The sequence below is a fragment of the Acipenser ruthenus genome, chromosome 46 (genome assembly GCF_902713425.1).
Source record: "Acipenser ruthenus chromosome 46, fAciRut3.2 maternal haplotype, whole genome shotgun sequence".
Taxonomy (NCBI): Eukaryota; Metazoa; Chordata; class Actinopteri; order Acipenseriformes; family Acipenseridae; genus Acipenser; species Acipenser ruthenus.
In genome coordinates this window covers 2,015,577-2,034,865 of record NC_081234.1, presented here as the reverse complement: position 1 = coordinate 2,034,865, position 19,289 = coordinate 2,015,577, and positions in this window count along the sequence as shown.

Genomic DNA, 19,289 nt, shown 5'->3' with positions numbered 1-19,289 from the left:
ACTTTTGTTAGCCTATTTGCTCCTGCAAACACTGTTCCCAGGTAAAACAAACACTTGGATAATGTATAGGGAACCCCTGATGGAATGGTTTGAAAACATTAAATAAAATGGTTCTGTTAAAAAGATCTGTATTATTGGTATAACCTGTAGCTAAACGAATGTGTCAGTGAGTAGTGTTGTTTACTGAAACCTAACAGAAACAATTACAGAGTACAGCTGTGGACCGAATATCATGACAGTAAGTACAACTGTGATGTCTCTCTATACCCCAGCCTCAATACGGGATCCATATTAGACAGCACCCCCATCCGTGTTTCTACAGCCTGCAAATTATTATTATTATTATTATTATGTATTTCTTAGCAGACGCCCTTATCCAGGGCGACTTACAGTCAAATGTGAAGTGAGTGGCTTGGATGGTCTGTGAGTTATGAGGCTGCGGCAGTAAGGAAAAGGTTCAATCAATCACAAGTATTGGAAACCAAAAGGTCCACAATATTGCTGCTATGTTAGGCCACAGGTCACAGTTAAGGGTAGAGTTTGCTTTTGCCCCAAGGAGTTTCTATAGCGCTGAAATGATGAAGTCAGGTTCTCAAATGCAGAGAGGTGTTTGCAGTAACTGTATCCCCAGTGGAAAAGCCACTAATGCAGGCTCTAATGCAGGCTCTAATGCAGGCTCTAATGCAGACTCTAATGCAGGCTCTAATGCAGACTCTAATGCAGACTCTAATGCAGGCTCTAATTCAGGCTCTAATGCAGACTCTAATGCAGGCTCTAATGCAGGCTACACTCACACAGACAAACTGTACATTATCCATACAGTAACGTTAATTACCACAGTGAAACCCAATGCCAGTAACACATTGCCTCTGTTAAGATCATTAGAATAGTTTGTAATTTGTTATAGCAGGAATGTATTATTTGTGGCAATAGAAGTTGCCAATTTAATTTCAGCTGCAAAAGCCACATATGTAATAGGGCATGAATCCCTCTGCATTAATCCGCATCACTAGACACCTAACTGTGAATAATTTTAGTAGCAACTGCAAAATATTGAAGTGCCCGGATACATTGGAATCAGGCACTGTGGTTACCATCTAAGGGTTAATAACCCTTCTATCAAACTATTGATTGGTTGAGTGCTGTTTTGGTATTATTAACATACTGTGAACTGTCAAGCGGTCAATCCGTTTAACATTCTACATCCAATCAAGGTATAAAAGCTGGTCCTTTGACCTTATTGCAACTTTAACCTGCACTTCACCTACACACAGGCAGGACTTCATTTCCACATCCCATTACAAAGACTGTATGTCTCTGTGTTTTTCAAATGTCTGTCCTAATAAATGTCTTTACCTAATTAGGTTCCACAGTGGTTGTGTTGTGTCACGGTGGGATGGGATTGACTGCATTGCTTTCTGTTCAGGTCCTACAGGACAGACTATATGACTACTACGACTACTGCCATTGAGAGGTCACACATTTCTGGTGCTCCTCAAATAGCAACTAAAAAAGTATAAAACAGTTATTTAAACTCTTTATTTTTCAAATCTTTTATATCTTCCTTTTTCTGAAGTAGTAGGGCACCTTTTTTTGTTAAATGTCGGTGTTTTATTTTTATATAAAACACTGTTATTGTCTTTTTCTTTCTCTCTCTCTGCACTTGTGCTTGTCTGTAAGTGCAGGAGGGATTTTTCTTCATTTAGTTTTTTCTTCTTTTTTAACACTTCTTTTATTTACATTTTAATTTTACCTTAAAGGTATTTGATTTTAGTTTTTATATATTTTATTTTTATAAACAAAACAGTTTTTAGCTTTTACTTAAAAACCAAATTGTTTTTTCAGCCCCCATTTCTGCTGTGTTTTGTTAACCCCTCGGCCATAGTTTGCACAAGTTTAATAAATCTGCATGACTGTCAGCTAATTAAATAATTACCAGCCGACAGTCACGCAGTCTCACGAGTAAAGTACAAAAATACAAAGAACAACAGTGATGGCGGACAGCTTTTCATCCACCCTGCATTTTAAATAATAATAATACAAAACATGCACAGGGACAGGGAGTACCCGTCACAAGACTATACAAAACAAACATGCACAGGGACAGGGAGGACCCGTCACAAGACTATACAAAACAAACATGCACAGGGACAGGGAGGACCCGTCACAAGACTATACAAAACAAACATGCACAGGGATGGGGGGTACCCGTCACAAGACTATACAAAACAAACATGCACAGGGATGGGGAGGACCTGTCACAAGACTATACAAAACAAACATGCACAGGGGAGGGGAGGACCTGTCACAAGACTATACAAAACAAACATGCACAGGGGAGGGGAGGACCCGTCACAAGACTATACAAAACAAACATGCACAGGGGAGGGGAGGACCCGTCACAAGACTATACAAAACAAACATGCACAGGGATGGGGAGGACCCATCACAAGACTATACAAAACAAACATGCACAGGGATGGGGAGTACCCGTCACAAGACTATACAAAACAAACATGCACAGGGACAGGGAGGACCCGTCACAAGACTATACAAAACAAACATGCAAAGGGACAGGGAGGACCCGTCACAAGACTATACAAAACAAACATGCACAGGGATGGGGAGGACCCGTCACAAGACTATACAAAACAAACATGCACAGGGATGGGGAGTACCCGTCACAAGACTATACAAAACAAACATACACAGGGATGGGGAGGACCCGTCACAAGACTATACAAAACAAACATGCACAGGGATGGGGAGTACCCGTCACAAGACTATACAAAACAAACATGCAAAGGGACAGGGAGGACCCGTCACAAGACTATACAAAACAAACATGCACAGGGATGGGGAGGACCCGTCACAAGACTATACAAAACAAACATGCACAGGGACAGGGAGGACCCGTCACAAGACTATACAAAACAAACATGCACAGGGACAGGGAGGACCCGTCACAAGACTATACAAAACAAACATGCACAGGGATGGGGAGTACCCGTCACAAGACTATATAAAACAAACATGCACAGGGATGGGGAGTACCCGTCACAAGACTATACAAAACAAACATGCACAGGGACAGGGAGGACCCGTCACAAGACTATACAAAACAAACATGCACAGGGATGGGGAGTACCCGTCACAAGACTATATAAAACAAACATGCACAGGGATGGGGAGTACCCGTCACAAGACTATATAAAACAAACATGCACAGGGATGGGGAGTACCCGTCACAAGACTATACAAAACAAACATGCACAGGGACAGGGAGGACCCGTCACAAGACTATACAAAACAAACATGCACAGGGATGGGGAGTACCCGTCACAAGACTATATAAAACAAACATGCACAGGGATGGGGAGTACCCGTCACAAGACTACACAAAAAAAAAAAAAAACATGTACTGTATTGTAATATGCATCAAAATGACACGTCTGGCGCTTCTAGGTAGAAGTGCTTATAAAATTGTTATTTTTGCAAATCTGCCGCTCAGACGGCGTCAGGATATCTAATACATATATTTAGGAAAAATAAATGTATACACAAATCTCGCCCTCACAATGGGGGGGTCGACTTTTACACAAGGTCGACTTTTACTCGAGCAAATATGGTATATATATATAATATGGTAAAAGCACAGAACAGTGTAGTGAAGCATACAGAACGATTAATAAAACAATGGAAAACATGGTAAAGAACACAGAAAAGGAAACTAAAGTATGATACATGCATTGCAAAGTAAAATAAAAGCACTATGAACTGCAAAATCACAATGCAAATGCACCATGATAAACTTTGCCATGGGACCATCCTTATAAAAGTTTACCATGGTAAAAGCATAGGTTCATAGGATAATGAAAGCATGGTAAAGCATAGGTAAGCATGGTTAAACCCAGAGAGCTGTGGTAAAACATGGCAAACCGTGGTAACCTACGGTAAATGCATAGTATAACTTTAGGAAAAGCAGGGTAAAACTGCTAAATTACCAAGCATATGTATTGTAGTAAACTTCTATAAACAGTAAACAGTCTTAAACATGCCATCAGAGACTGTAGGCACAGTACAGAAAACAGTTCCACCTTTACATGGTGAGGTTGTTATTCACTGTCAGTGCTAATACTTAGAGACATGCAGCTCATACAGCCAACAATTACATAGAAATCTGAAATCTAAAACTACCACAGGGTCCTTAAGTGTTTGTACAGCTAATGAGCTGAAAACTGTTACTTGTTCAACAGTACATGCATTGCTAACTTACCTGAGGAGAACCACACTACAACAAGCACTGTGACTCCCCCTGCTGTCAGATCAACAGCATCACAGCTTAACAAACTGAAGCAGAACTGCACACAACTGTGTAATGCCAGTGTTTGCTCTGTCATTGTAAATGATGCCAAATGACAAGGTTTCTAGCTTATCAGAAATAAAACAGGGTTATTATTATTATTATTATTATTATTATTATTATTATTATTATTATTATTATTATTTATTTCTTAGCAGACGCCCTTATCCAGGGCGACTTACAATTGTTACAAGATATCACATTATACAATATTTCACATTATACAGATATCACATTATATTTACATACAATTACCCTTTTATACAGTTGGGTTTTTACTGGAGCAATCTAGGTAAAGTACCTTGCTCAAGGGTACAACAGCAGTGTCTCCCACCGGGGATTGAATCCACGACCCTCCGGTCAAGAGTCCAGAGCCCTAACCACTACTCCACACTGCTGCAGGGTTAGACCTCTTTATTATTGAAGCAAATTTAATCATATTCCTTTCAAATAAATAAGTGTGTGCCAGAGCATAAATGCCATCCAAATCCCCTTTCTGACTGTCAAAGACACACAAGACAAAAACACCAAACCGGGTTTGAGGCTTTTGAAAGATAATAAAAGACTAATCATAAAATGGATTCAGTTAGAAAGGTAAGTCCAATTAAGAATTAAGACACAAGCAAATGTAACAGCAGTGTTGTGTTACAGATTCTGTCTCTTTGGTGAGATGACATGAGGTAAAGAGCTCTATAACCATGAATGCAGACCAGCCCGACTCTTTTGCATAGTGGTTAAGGAACTCGCTTGTCGTGTGCAGGGTTGGCAGCTCACGCCCAGCCTCCACCTGGTTACTTGGTGCTGTGAACAGGATCTCATAGATCGCTGAGGTTAAAGAGGAGTAGAGTGTAACAGGCAGTGTTGTGTGATACACTGCCATTATGGAGTCTGTCCCCTGTAACTGAGATGAGATGAGGTTAAAAGCTCTATAACCATGAATGTCGACAATCACTGTTTTGCATTGTGTTAGGTCACACCCAGCCTCTGCCCCTCTTAATCAAAGAATGCAAAGATAATCTAGAAAAAGAGGACCAATGATAATGCTGCTTATGCTAGTGAGTGGTAGGAAATGGATTTTCAGCCTTGGTTAGCATTCTAGTAAGTGCTGTTGTCAGCCTGGCTCAGCTCTTTAGGACAGAGAGCCTTCTTTCAGACAGTGAGATCTCTGGTACAAATCCTCGTTGCTGCTGTTTCATATATTACTGTGAAGAGCTGATGTGCAGTATCAGCACATCCTTTTTAGAAGGAGGCACTTACGAAATTGTCAATCAAATTGAATCCTGATGTTGCCTTCATAATGCATTCTTTTCACATTCTATTAGTTTTTTTTTGTCATGTTTGCATTCATTTGATGTATTTATGTTATTGATCATTTTAATACATTAAACAATCTATGATAAATCTCTGATACAGTAACAACCCATATAAAAGTTTACTACAGTAAATTTGCATGGTAATATTCCAGTTTCCCCATGCTTTTCACTTGTGCTTTATTAAACTTTGCTATGTTTTAAAAAAAAAAGTAATGCTCAACATACGATACATTAGATTGTGTTACATAATATGCAGGAGATGTTTTGCAATAAGTTCCTTTATTAAAGCATGATAAACTGAAAAATGTTCACATTTTATTCAACTTTTACATGAGGCATTCATTTGCAAAATTATCAGTAAGCCAACATTAATCATTTTGTATTATACAAGGAATACAGTTTTTTCTTTGTTGTGTTAGTTTCTAGAATTCAATGATATTTTCTTCTTCCTCATAAATTGAAATCATTTGAAATCTGTTCTTCATTCATTAAATAATTCCTTACAGGAGACACAGTCAGTCTTGATATCTTACAGGTGACACAGTCAGTCTTGTTATCTTATAGAGGCCACATGAAACCTGTAAATAACAAGGCTATAAACTGTAGTTTTTATTGATGTAATCAAAACTACCATGCTTTATTTTACAGTAAATGAATGCAAGAGATAAAATATACTATTCTGTGTAAATGCCACTTGAATACACATATGTAAGCATGGAACTTGAATGAATGCTTTATGAGTCTAAAGAAGGAAGCTTCCCTTTAGCTGCAGCACCTATTGGTTTTGGGCTCTGTCTATTTAGAAATGGAATCTATCCTGTCAAGTAAACTGCATTGTTACAGTCAGACACTGTGAGCTGTTCCTCCTAACAAGGCACAGCCATTATTGAGAGCAGGTGGTCACTTCCAGCCTTCTCACTGATAAAGAGATTAGATGAAAGCCATCTGGGGCTTTTAAAGAAAATTATGAAATATGACCCTCCCTTCGTCCAATTACAATAATGAAGACAAAGTGGCCATTCTTATAATTACCTCCCCTCCTGTCTAAATGGTACACAGTGGATGCCAGACCTCAGGGTCATAAAGCAAGGAGGCATCCAGATGGGTCTCTGTGACGTCACAGAGCTGGGATGGGGGTCCTTGGTTGGTGGGGTGTCAGCGTCAGCTCTTATTCATATTTGATGATGCCTGGTGGAGGCTGATAGTAGTTCCTGTGGCTAAAAAGACAATAAGGAGAGCATGCAATCATAGCAGCTATAATGGCATTCTGTCATGGATCCACCTCACTCCAAGTACATATGTGATGCTTTGAGACAGAATGCTTGGTTATACAGTCAACAGTGTAGAGCACAAATCAAAGGAGATTATAATCAGATTGTATAACACAGTGTGGCCCTTGAGAGAGTTCAACAAAGAGCAACCACAGAGACTCCAGGGCTGAAAGGAATGAGTTATGATGTTAAGGGAATTGGGTGTATTTGACGTGGACCAAAGAATATTAGGAGGGGCTTGATTGATTTTTTTTTTAATGTAGAAAGAGTTGCCGAAGCCTAGCCAATACTTTACAACAGTATATAACCCCACTTTTAGGATAAATCAGCTACTAGGATGCAGATGTGCCCTTCGTTATTCTGTTCCTGTGTTCATTGATTCACACAATTAATCATTTCACCCCTGCAGTAATTATAAATCCTTGAACATGATTCAAGCAACCAGAAAGCAGTATTGACTAATGGACCTGGGATTTTGTGATACTGTTCTTGCTAGTTTTCATGTGCGGTTCCTTACTACCTTTAGAATTGATTAACATTCATTCCAAATTGCTAAACCCAACTATGAAAAAATAAAGCATCACTTACAGCTGCCAAGAACAACTTTGCTTAATTTAAAGTAAGGACATCTATGCTCTGCTTCACAGTGAAGCTCTGTGAGTACCGTAATGTTCCGTATATAACATGAAACTGCACATTGTAGAATTAGACGAGTGAAGAAAATGAGCATAGGGTTCCATTGAACAGTAGAACATCCCTACTAGAAACTTATATACACACTTGACCAAAACTAATCCAGGAGTTGAATCTGGTAGTCATATCCGGGATCAGGTAAGTCACATTATGTTTTAATGTGTCTTAGTTTATTTACACACGCTAATGCAGTAAAATGACTGTGGTGCTCATTAATGCAGACTGAAAGAGTAAGTGGCAGGATTCTGAAAAATATAAAGTTACGAAAAATATAAAATAACGTATTCCTTTTGTTGTGATATTGTAACAATATGTACCCAGGTGCTTGTGAGAGATATTGGGGGTTCATTTATAGAGGCTGTACACCTTTAAGAAGAAAGGCGTGATGGGATATCAGCTGTTGTCAGCAGACATACAAATGCTTAAGTGCAGAGGTGCTGGATTATTACACTGCGGTTTCATGCAACAGTTGTGATGGTGAGCAAACATGTGTGAGCACTGTTGTGTAAAAAAAATGGTTAAAATGAACAGTTGCATTCAAAAAATGAAGAACAGTGAAACAGTAACAGTAACAAAATGCGCTGAAAACTTAACAAAGAAAAAATGAAGCAATAAGCTCAATAATTAAGCTAAAAGAGAAAAGGTTAGCTTTTTTTTAACTCCAATAACCCTACGCTATCTTTCCCCAGTCAAATCGTAGAGCACGGTAATTTACCATAATAAAAAACAGAAATGAAAAAGAAAATGTAAAACAAAAAAAAGCGCAACCAGATATAGTCAACGAAAGACACCACATTATTCAAATTATTTGTCGTATTATATATTTAAGGTAAGTTTATTTTTCCGTTAAAAGTGCTCCTGGCTAGTGTTCTGCCGCCTGGCTGTACAGAATTCCTGGGGAGAACCCTGACATTATCAAACAGGTAACACAGCGATAACGATCCGTGATGTGGTACATAACAGAAAAGCCACAGCACTTGCTGTTATGTTTTATTTTAATTGTTTATTGCTCTTTCTGCAGTGATTTAGAGAACAGATCTCAAACCCCAGTGCACTAGAGCAGTCATTTTGAAAAGAGCTTTGAAACAGACTTCAGAGTTATAAGTGTAAAAAGCTGTCATGATGTTAACAATGAAAATAAAAATGACAGGTAGATTATTTAAACAGTTGTAGCAGCATGTGGGGACAGGCAGCGCTATGTGTTTTCAGAACTCCGGTACTTACTCTTTAAAACTACCCCTGGAGTTAGTCTAGTAGTCAGTCGCACTCAAAGGCACATTGAGGTCAGTGTGAACAAAACAGGTTCCGAGTCTTGTTTAGTACGCACAACACCGCTCTGAATGGCCAGTGTGGAAACGGTATCACTCAGTGAATGCAAAGTAATCCGGCTTCTAGAACTGTGCCACTCTGCAGCTTTATTCTCATTCCTCTCTTGGATATTACCTTTGATTTTATAAAGCAAATCTTGCTAAAAAAATAATTCTATATCAGTAATATTGTTAGAGTGGATTTGAAAACTTTGATTAGCACTTTAAATTCTATAGCATCTCAAAAACTTTCAGAAAAGTGGGACTTTGTACTTGTTGGCTCACTTCCTTCAGTGTTCAATACCAAGAGTGAGAAGAGTAATCCTTTATTTCATTGCAATTGTTTTATCAAGAAAAATCAATAAAAAACACTGTCCAGAATTCCTTAAAACAAATTACTTTTTCAGTGGGCAATAAAAGTGTTACAAATTGTTACAAATATGTCACGGCACTGCCTGTCTGCCTTTATAAGGTTGGGTTGCCAACTGTTCCTTATTTTACAGAACTGTTCCTTATCTGACAGTAAAAGGCACTGTTCTGTTTCAAGGTATTACAGAACAGGGTATGTTCTGTATTTTGCTTGTTTTTTTCAAATTGAGATGTTAATCCCCTGCTGTCAGTACCAAGTTGAGCAGGGCTACACTCCAGAGCAGATTCCATTCACACTTTGGGTTTTCAAAACCTGCACATTTACTGTCTGATAGCATTCCATACATTTTGATGGCAAAAAACCCTCTTCTTCATGCCTAGAAAAAAGAGTGGATGTGCAAAAACATCTTGAAGAATGGGGCTCCTTATTGTAGGTGGCAAGCCCTCACTAATTTGGATATTCTCTTTACCCAGAGCAGTCTTTCAACAAAGCACAAACTTAAACTTATTTAAGTGATAAAACATGTATGTTTTTAACAAAGCTGTTTCAAGTGTAGTTTGTTTAACATATTTAAAAAAAAACTGCAAAGAAAGGAAAGCTGAGCGATTTTAAGACAACCTGATTGACACAGTAATACAATAATTCCATAACTGTTAAATATTGTGCACATCCATTCATTATATAATGTAGGTCTCAAATGTGCAATTATGAAATGAACACATGTTATAGAAAACATGGTATCTGGTACTACACTAGGTTTAAAAGATCTCTGTGCAGCCCATACTTCCAGAGAGTGTTGCACTTTCATAGTCATTTCCCCTGGAGTGAAACTGTCCCCACCTCTTCAGCAGCTTCTATCCTTGTCATTCCCCTATTGAGTGACAAGCTTTCAGCCCATGCTTTGACCCAGAATACACTGCTGTTATGACATGACACAGGAAGTGCAACTGTAACAGATTTCCTGAGAATAAGGCATGGAAAGCAAAACCTTCTTTTTAACCTAATGTGGTGCCAAATGTTTTAAAATTAAAAATATATTAGCTATAACATGTGTTTATTTAAAAACTGCACATCTGAGGTAGCTAATGGAAGCACAAAACAGGATTGATGGATTATTTTGTTAGCTACAGTTACTTTAAAACTAGTGGAACTAGCTTTGTGAATTGGAAGAAATCATAAAATATGCAAAAAACAATATGAACCCAGTTCTGTGAATCGGTACAGTGCACGATATATAATTCTGCAACTTTAAGGTACTCCAGGAAGGTGACTAGTTTTAAAGAGAGCCTTGTTCTGCCGCAGTGTGATGACTCATCACCCTGCATTCATGCTGAATTCATGCCTCTCTCTCTCTCTCGCTCTCTCTCTCTCTCTCTCTCTCTCTCTCTCTCACTCTCTCTCTCTCTCTCTCTCTCCTGCAAGTTGATGAATGGAGAAACAGACTAAAAGCTTTTTTAAGCCAGCCTGGCACCCTGCCCAAACAGCAATTTCCCTGTTCTGCCAAGAAAGAAGAGCCACACCCCACCCCCCTCCAAATGCGTTATTTATTATACCAGCCAGCCTTATTAGCTGAATACTGAACACAGACTGCGCAAAACTATTCCCAGCTCAGCTCAACTGGGGGCTATTTAAGTGGATCATGCAGCTCAGAAATAAGCTTTTTCTCTTGTCTTTTGCTCTGCTTTAGTGCTCATTAAAGTGTAGGGCAACAGCACAGGAGATCTGAGATTGCAGCACATTAGGGAATGGAGTGATTTAGACTAGCATTCATTATTCAGGTTCAGGGTAATGACATGTTATTTCAGAACGCATTATGTAACACCCCACCGGGCCTATACTGTTAAGGCCGGCCAATAGTTAGCTGGACTCGCCCAGTATTACCATTGGTAAGGCGCCCAGGTCCTTGTGTGCCTAGGGACTGAAACTAGCTTCAGTCCTCCATCTAGTATGCATCAGAATATTAAGATAAAGAGGGTGGTGCCTCCACCTAGGTACCAGGCTACAAGAAAGGTAGTACCCTACCCTAGGAAATAAACAACTGCATGCACCCTCTCAAATAAAAACGCAGGACAAAAAAGCAATGGCTGGTAAAGGACACAATTCTGTTAAACCAGGTACAGAACTGAGAATAACGGTAAACAGTAGCAGAAGGCAAGTCAAATAACTAAAACTCTGGTACAACCAATAAAATATGGTTTTGTAACAGGGCGGTAGAAAAACCCTGCACATATAGAAGGGGGCGGGGCAAAGCCCTGCTAGAAACTGTATTGTTTAAATATGCTAGAATGGGGTACTCCCCACCCCTGTGCATATTTTGTATTATGATTATGATTTATTGTTTAGAATAGGACGGTGAAAAGCTGTGTGGTGGAGCAGGGAGTAGTTTCTCTCCCTCGGCACTATTTTCTTGCTCAGGTATAAAATGAGATGCTCTACTCCATCTACTTCTTGGGACAGGACAGCCCCTAGACCAACGTCAGAGGCGTCTGAAGGATGAATACCTTGCTAAAATCTGGTGTAATTAGGGCGGGAGCTTGGCACAGTGTCCGCTTTATCATATCAAAGGCTCCCTGACACTCACCTGTCCACTTCTTTAAATTTGGTGCATTTTTTATTCAGTTGAGATCGATTTCCTAATTTACTTTACCAATTGCCTGAGTTACCTCATAAGGTCCCTGCCACTTAGCAAATACATTAGATTCCGATGTGGGAAGTAACAACAGTACTTTGTCTCCAGGTCGAAAGGTTCAAATTCTTGCTTTGTTGTTGTACTGTTTCTCCTGGTGATGCTCAGCCAGTTTTAAATTCTCTTGTGCCAAACGACCAGCCAATCCCAGGGAGGCTCTCAAAAGTAGTACATGTTTCACTGCATTTTTTTAATTGTTAGTTTGGTCTTCCCACCCGGGGATACCTCGGGGTTGTCTCCCATACAGCAACTCAAAGGGGCAGAACCCTGTTGAGCTCTGTGGCACCTCTCTCACTGCAAAAAGGACGTAGGGAAGCATTTTAGCCCAATTTTTCTGCTCTTGATTGACAAACCGCCTCAGCATCTGTTTTAAGATCTGATTAAACCGTTCCACTCGTCCGTCCGTCTGCGGATGATAAACAAAGGTCCCAATAGAATGTATTTTTTAACCATTTGTACATTTGGTTTAGACATAAAGCTAGTTCCTTGAGCGGTCAGAATCTTTTTGAGGATCCCTACTCTCGATACTATCTGAACTAACTTTTGGGCGATTGCCAATGCACAAGTGGCACTGCCTCTGGATATCTCGTTGTGTAGTCCACCACTACTAAAATGTGCATATATCCAGAGTCAGAGCTCAACTGACCCACTATTCTTTCAAAAGGGGTTACAATAAGGGGCAATGTGATCAGCGGGACAGGGTGAACCTGCCCCAGCGCTACCTGTTGGCACTGCGCGCACTCCGCCACATATTTCCTCATATCTTAAGAACATAAGAAAGTTTACAAACAAGAGGAGGCCATTCAGCCCATCTTGCTCGTTTGGTTGTTAGTAGCTTATTGATCCCAGAATCTCATCAAGCAGCTTCTTGAATGATCCCAGGGTGTCAGCTTCAACAACATTACTTGGGAGTTGGTTCCAGACCCTCACAATTCTCTGTGTAAAAAAAGTGCCTCCTATTTTCTGTTCTGAATGCCCCTTTATCTAATCTCCATTTGTGACCCCTGGTCCTTGTTTCTTTTTTCAGGTCAAAAAAGTCCCGGGTCGACATTGTCTATAACTTTTAGGATTTTGAATGCTTGAATCAGATCACCATGTAGTCTTCTTTGTTCAAGACTGAATAGATTCAATTCTTTTAGCCTGTCTGCATACGACATGCCTTTTAAACCTGGGATAATTCTGGTTGCTCTTCTTTGCACTCTTTCTAGAGCAGCAATATCCTTTTTGTAATGAGGTGACCAGAAATGAACACAATAATCTAGGTGAGTGTATTGTAAAGTTTTAACATTACTTCCCTTGGTTTAAATTCAACACTTCTCACAATATATCCGAGCATCTTGTTGGCCTTTTTTATAGCTTCCCCACATTGTCTAGATGAAGACATTTCTGAGTCAACATAAACTCCTAGGTCTTTTTCATAGATTCCTTCTTCAATTTCAGTATCTACCATATGATTTATAATGCACATTTTTATTGCCTGCGTGCAGTACTGTACACTTTTCTCTATTAAATGTCATTTGCCATGTGTCTGCCCAGTTCTGAATGCTGTCTAGATCATTTTGAATGAATGACGTGTGCTGCTGCAACAGTGTTTGCCACTCCTCCTATTTTTGTGTCGTCTGCAAGTTTAACAAGTTTGCTTACTATACCAGAATCTAAATCATTTATGTAGATTAGGAATAGCAGAGGACCTAATACTGATCCCTGTGGTACACCACTGGTTACCTCGCTCCATTTTGAGGTTTCTCCTCTAATCAGTACTTTCTGTTTTCTACTTGTTAACCACTCCCTAATCTATGTGCATGCATTTCCTTGAATCCCTACTGCGTTCAGTTTGAGAATTAATCTTTTATGCAGGACTTTGTCAAAAGCTTTCTGGAAATCTAAATAAACCATGTCGTATGCTTTGCAATTATCCATTGTCGATGTTGCATCCTCAAATAAATCAAGCAGGTTAGTTAGACATGATCTCCCTTTCCTAAAACCATGCCGACTGTCTCCCAGGATATTGTTCCCATATAGGTAATTTTCCATTTTGGATCTTATTATAGTTTCCATAAGTTTACATATAATAGAAGTCAGGCTTATTGGTCTGTAGTTACCTGGTTTGGTTTTTATCTTTTTGTGGATCGGTATTACATTTGCAATTCTCTAATCTGTCGGTACAACCCCTGTGTCAAGAGACTGTTGCATGATCTTGGTTAGCGGTTTGTAAATAACTTCTTTCATTTCTTTGAGTACTATTGGGAGGATCTCATCTGGCCCGGGGGATTTGTTTATTTTAAGAGCTCCTAGTCCCTTTAACACTTCTGCCTCTGTTATGCTAAAGTTATTTAAACTGGATAGGAACAGGTTGACATGTGGGGCATGTTGTCCGTGTCCTCCTTTGTAAAAACTTGTGAAAAGTAATCATTTAATATATTTGCTAATTTTTTTCTTCATCTATGATTTTGCCATTTGTGTCTCTTAGACATTTAACCTCCTCTTTGAATGTTCTCTTGCTGTTATAATATTGGAAAAACATTTTGGAATTGGTTTTAGCCCCCTTAGCAATATTGATTTCTATCTCTCTCTTGGCCTTTCTAACTTCCTTTTTGACTTGTGTTTGCAGTTCCAAGTACTCTTTCTGTGTACTTTGTTTTTGGTCCCTTTTAAATACTCTGTAAAGTGCCTTTTTTCGCTGAATATTTTTTTTAATTGATCTATTAAACCATTTTGGCCATTTTGTTTTAGATTTAGATTCGTCTATTTTTGGGATGTAATTGTTTTGCGCCTCTAGTACTACATTTTTGAAAAACAGCCATCCCTTTTCTGTGGATGTTTTCTCTATTTTACTCCAATCTACTTCTGTTAGTCTCTGTTTAATACCTTCATAGTTTGCTTTTCTAAAATTGCAAACCTTAGCTTTAGTCATTACTTTTTGGGTTTTAAAAATCACTTCGAATGAGACCATATTGTGGTCTGAGTCTGCCAATGGCTCTCTAACCTCTGTTTTAGTTATTTAGTTATTCTGTCTTGGTTATTTGAAAAGACTAAATCAAGGCATGCCTCCCCTCTTCATAAATTTCCATTCAATAAAACCAGGCCAATATCCAATCCAAAGTCATTTCAGTGTCCAGAAAAAGGGATATCATAGGCCAAGCGCATGACCTCGGGCTGGAAAGACTTTGGAACTAATAATTGGGTTACAGACTGTCCTCTGTCCGGGGCTTGGGATACTATACAGTATAACCCCGGTTACAGTAACATGAGGGAATGTGAGCAGCCGGCAGTCCTCAGCCCTGTTTTATAACCCATGATGTGCAGACATCCGTTCTCGAGTTCCTGGGTGTAAAAAAGACGCTGATTGGCCCATCGGAGGGCACCCACTGAGCCTTGGGTCCCTGAGTTGTGTGGGGAATCGCCGCAGTGAAGGAGAAATAATAATAAAAAATCATAATAATAATAATTGGGCATTAACATAAATTCAGAAACAGAATCAAGGATTTCACCGTGTAACAATTATTATTATTTTTTTTTTTTTTTGGTTCCTGGATAGTAAGTGTTATTTCCTAATTGCTTATGCCTCAAAAGTATAGAAAATGGCTATTATTCCCCACAAACTTTGCTTTTGTGACCAGGACAGTGATATTTTGAAATTTACCTATTTTCCAGAACATTCCAGATAGATTCAGTGCTGAGTAAACTTGGTAGTATAAATACAGGGGCCTTAAGCCCACCAGTTCAGTTTAGTTCCAGCTGCCTAAGTGGATACATATCTGCATTTTTCTGTGATGGCATCAAGAGGATGCAGGCATCCAGCAGATGCATTTTGCTATGTCTGCGGCCAATTTATCAAGACAAGAGCGAAAAAGTACTCCGTGGAAGCATCTGCTAAGATGTGTGAGGCCTACAAGGCATATTTCGGCATGCCTGTCGGGGATCAAGACAAACCCTGGGCACCTCATTTCACCTGCGAGCACTGCAAAAAAAACTCTGGAAGATAAGATGGACAATTGTTGCTCGGAATTTTATGTTATAAAATTTGTTAAAATTTTTAAAATTGTAAAGGTTTTTAATTTTAAAATGTTTTACAATTTTCAATGTTATTGAAAAAATATATCATATATGAAAAATGTTGTGAGAATCTCTTACACATTAGTCATGGGTGAAATAAATGTTTTTTTGTAGGATGGTACAGAGGGGAAAAGAGAGCCATGAAGTTTGCTATCCCAAAAATTTGGCGGGAACCCACTGACCACTCAAGCAACTGCTACTTCTGCATGGTGGACCCTTCCAAACGTCGGACTGGCAAGAATGCACCTGCTATCACGTATCCGGACCTTCCTTCATCCATCGCCCCGGTGCCACATTGCCATGAGCTCCTGTCACAAAGACGGCCAGAGTGGGTGGCGTCAGACCGGAAGCAGGAAGGAATTCAAACACAGACAGACGGTGATGGTGATGAGCTGAGTGCAATGGCTGCACTCAGCGTTTATTAACAAATAAAAAGGTTTAACAGTACAAAACAGGACACGGCACTACACGCCAAAATAAAAAGACAAACAAAACGGACTAACACTAAACAAACGGTGCACGGAGAGACAAACAAACACGGTGAGTACAAACACTTCTAGATATTATTTTTACTACTTTTACTACTTTTACGTTCTCCTTCTCTCTCACCCGTTCTCCACTCTCGAACACCCAACCCCGAGTGCAAGAAATGTGCGTCTATATATACTATTGTGCTGGGATTCAATTACTAATTAATTATTCACTTGAATCCCAGCACGTGAATTAATTCTGTGCAACCCCGTGCTCACATATTACATTTAACCAGCACGTGAAGTGATTTGTGCTCTCCTCGTGCCTAAATACAAATCTACACTTTTTAAATACACGTGAAACACAGACCCGTTTATATCCCGTGTACCAATCTATACACCGACATTAACACACGCAACATCCAACATACAACACAGATCACACAAATGCACACAGGGGCGGGGCACTTTGCCACAGCTCCCCATACCCACTCCTCCGGAGAGAGAGCAGCCATCTTTAGAAGAGAGCAGCAAGTCAGAGAGCGAGGAAGACGTTGTAGATCCAGATGACAATTTCAGAGGTGGAGCTGAGGAGAGAAACCCATACTACCCCAACCAAAAAGACCTCAATGACTTGATTAGAGATCTTGGTCTCACCAAGTCCAATGCCGAGCTTTTGACGTCTAGGCTCAAGCAGTGGAACTTGTTGGATGAAAGTGTGCAAGTCGTAGATCAGAGGAAGCATCGCCAACCTTTTTCCAGCTTCTTCACCCGTCAAGATGGGCTCTGCTTCTGCCACAATGTGACCAGTCTGTTCGAGGCAATCGGAATCGCCTGTAACCAGAATGAGTGGCGCCTCTTCATTGACAGCTCATCCAGGAGCCTCAAAGCCGTGCTGCTCCATAATGGTAACAAGTACCCGTCTCTTCCCCTGGCTCACTCGGTGCACCTCAAAGAGGATTACAACAGCATCAAGACCTTGCTGGACGCCTTGAAGTATGATTAGTACGGCTGGGAGGTCATAGGAGACTTCAAAATGGTGGCATTCCTGATGGGTCTCCAAGGCGGTTTTACCAAGTTTCCCTGCTATCTTTGCCTTTGGGACAGCAGGGACACCAAGGCACACTACCACAGGCGGGACTGGCCACAGCAGACCGAGTTCTCTGTGGGGAGGTACGTCAAGTGGGAGCCACTGGTGGACCCCCGGAAGGTGCTGATGCCACCACTGCACATCAAATTGGGCCTTATGAAACAATTTGTCAGAGCTCTAGATAAGGAGTCGGCAGCCTTCCAAGTACCTTCAAGACTTCTTCCCTAAGCTGTCTGAGGCAAAGGTCAAAGCCGGTGTCTTCGTCGGACCACAGATAAAGAAGATCCTGGAGTGCAATGAATTCCCCAAGAAGCTCACTAGTAAGGAGAAAGCGGCTTGGAACAGCTTTGTCGCAGTGGTTCGGGGCTTCCTGGGCAATCACAAGGCTGAAAACTATGTGGAGCTGGTTGAGACTCTGGTGAAGAACTACGGCACAATGGGCTGTAGGATGTCCCTCAAAGTCCATATCCTTGATGCTCATCTTGATAAATTCAAGGAGAACATGGGAGCATACTCGGAGGAGCAAGGCGAGCGCTTCCACCAGGATATACTGGACTTTGAACGCCGCTACCAAGGACAGTATAATGAGAACATAGTGGGAGACTACATTTGGGGGCTGATTCGTGAAAGTGATTTACAGTATAATCGTAAATCTCGAAAAACTACTCACTTCTAAATCTTTTGTAGTCATTTTTATATTACTTTAGTATAAATACATGTTAATTTGGATTCATATGTTGTTTTTTTCTGACTTTATGTGAACGAAAAGACACAAATTCGCCCGTTTTCTCATTGGAAATAGGTCAATTTCAAAATATCACTGTCCTGGTCACAAAAGCAAAGTTTGTGGGGAATAATAGCCATTTTCTATACTTTTGAGGCATAAGCAATTAGGAAATAACACTTACTACCCAGGAACAAAAATTACATAGTTACATAGTGAGAGTAACAAGGAGTCCTGAGCAGCAGCACTGGGTCAGTGAGTGGGTAACTTACCTCATGATTGAATCCGGCTCTCAGAATTGTTCTTTTAATTTGGTAAAATGCAATTTTGGTTTGCAGCCAGCTAGTTCTGCATTACGTTTGTGTGACAGAATCCCTCAATTTGAACCCAGATCTACAGATTATGTGAACTGCAGTAACCACTGCACCACAAATGCATTACATTGACGTGATCATTTATACATTTTCTTCATTTTCCAACTTTGCGTTATCAGCGTCCCCTACTTTTCTTAACAGAAAGTTTGGCCAATTTGTCTGATCAACCACTGGGGAGAAGGGACCATCCCTAATTTAAATACGACACACCCTTCTCTGTAAATCTTACAAAGTTACTGGGAAGTTGTGTTGATTTGGATTGACTTGGAGGGAATTTCATTTAAGGAGTTTGCATACTTCACTAAAAATGTACTTCCTTGCAGGGAAGTTTTTGAACTACATGCCCCCTTGGCAAGTTTGCCCCAGTTGTGTCTCAAAAGCCCTTCACATTACCAGGCTTTATTTAGCTAGGATTCTTGTGTCTTTAGCTAGGACTCTTTTGTAGATATAACATCTTTATATGGCTGGTCCCTTCACCATGTATGGACACATATACCAAATCAGTATGTAGTCCTTTTATAAGTTTTTTTTTTATTTTCTTGGCTCTATGTGTATTCACCACATCCTATTTT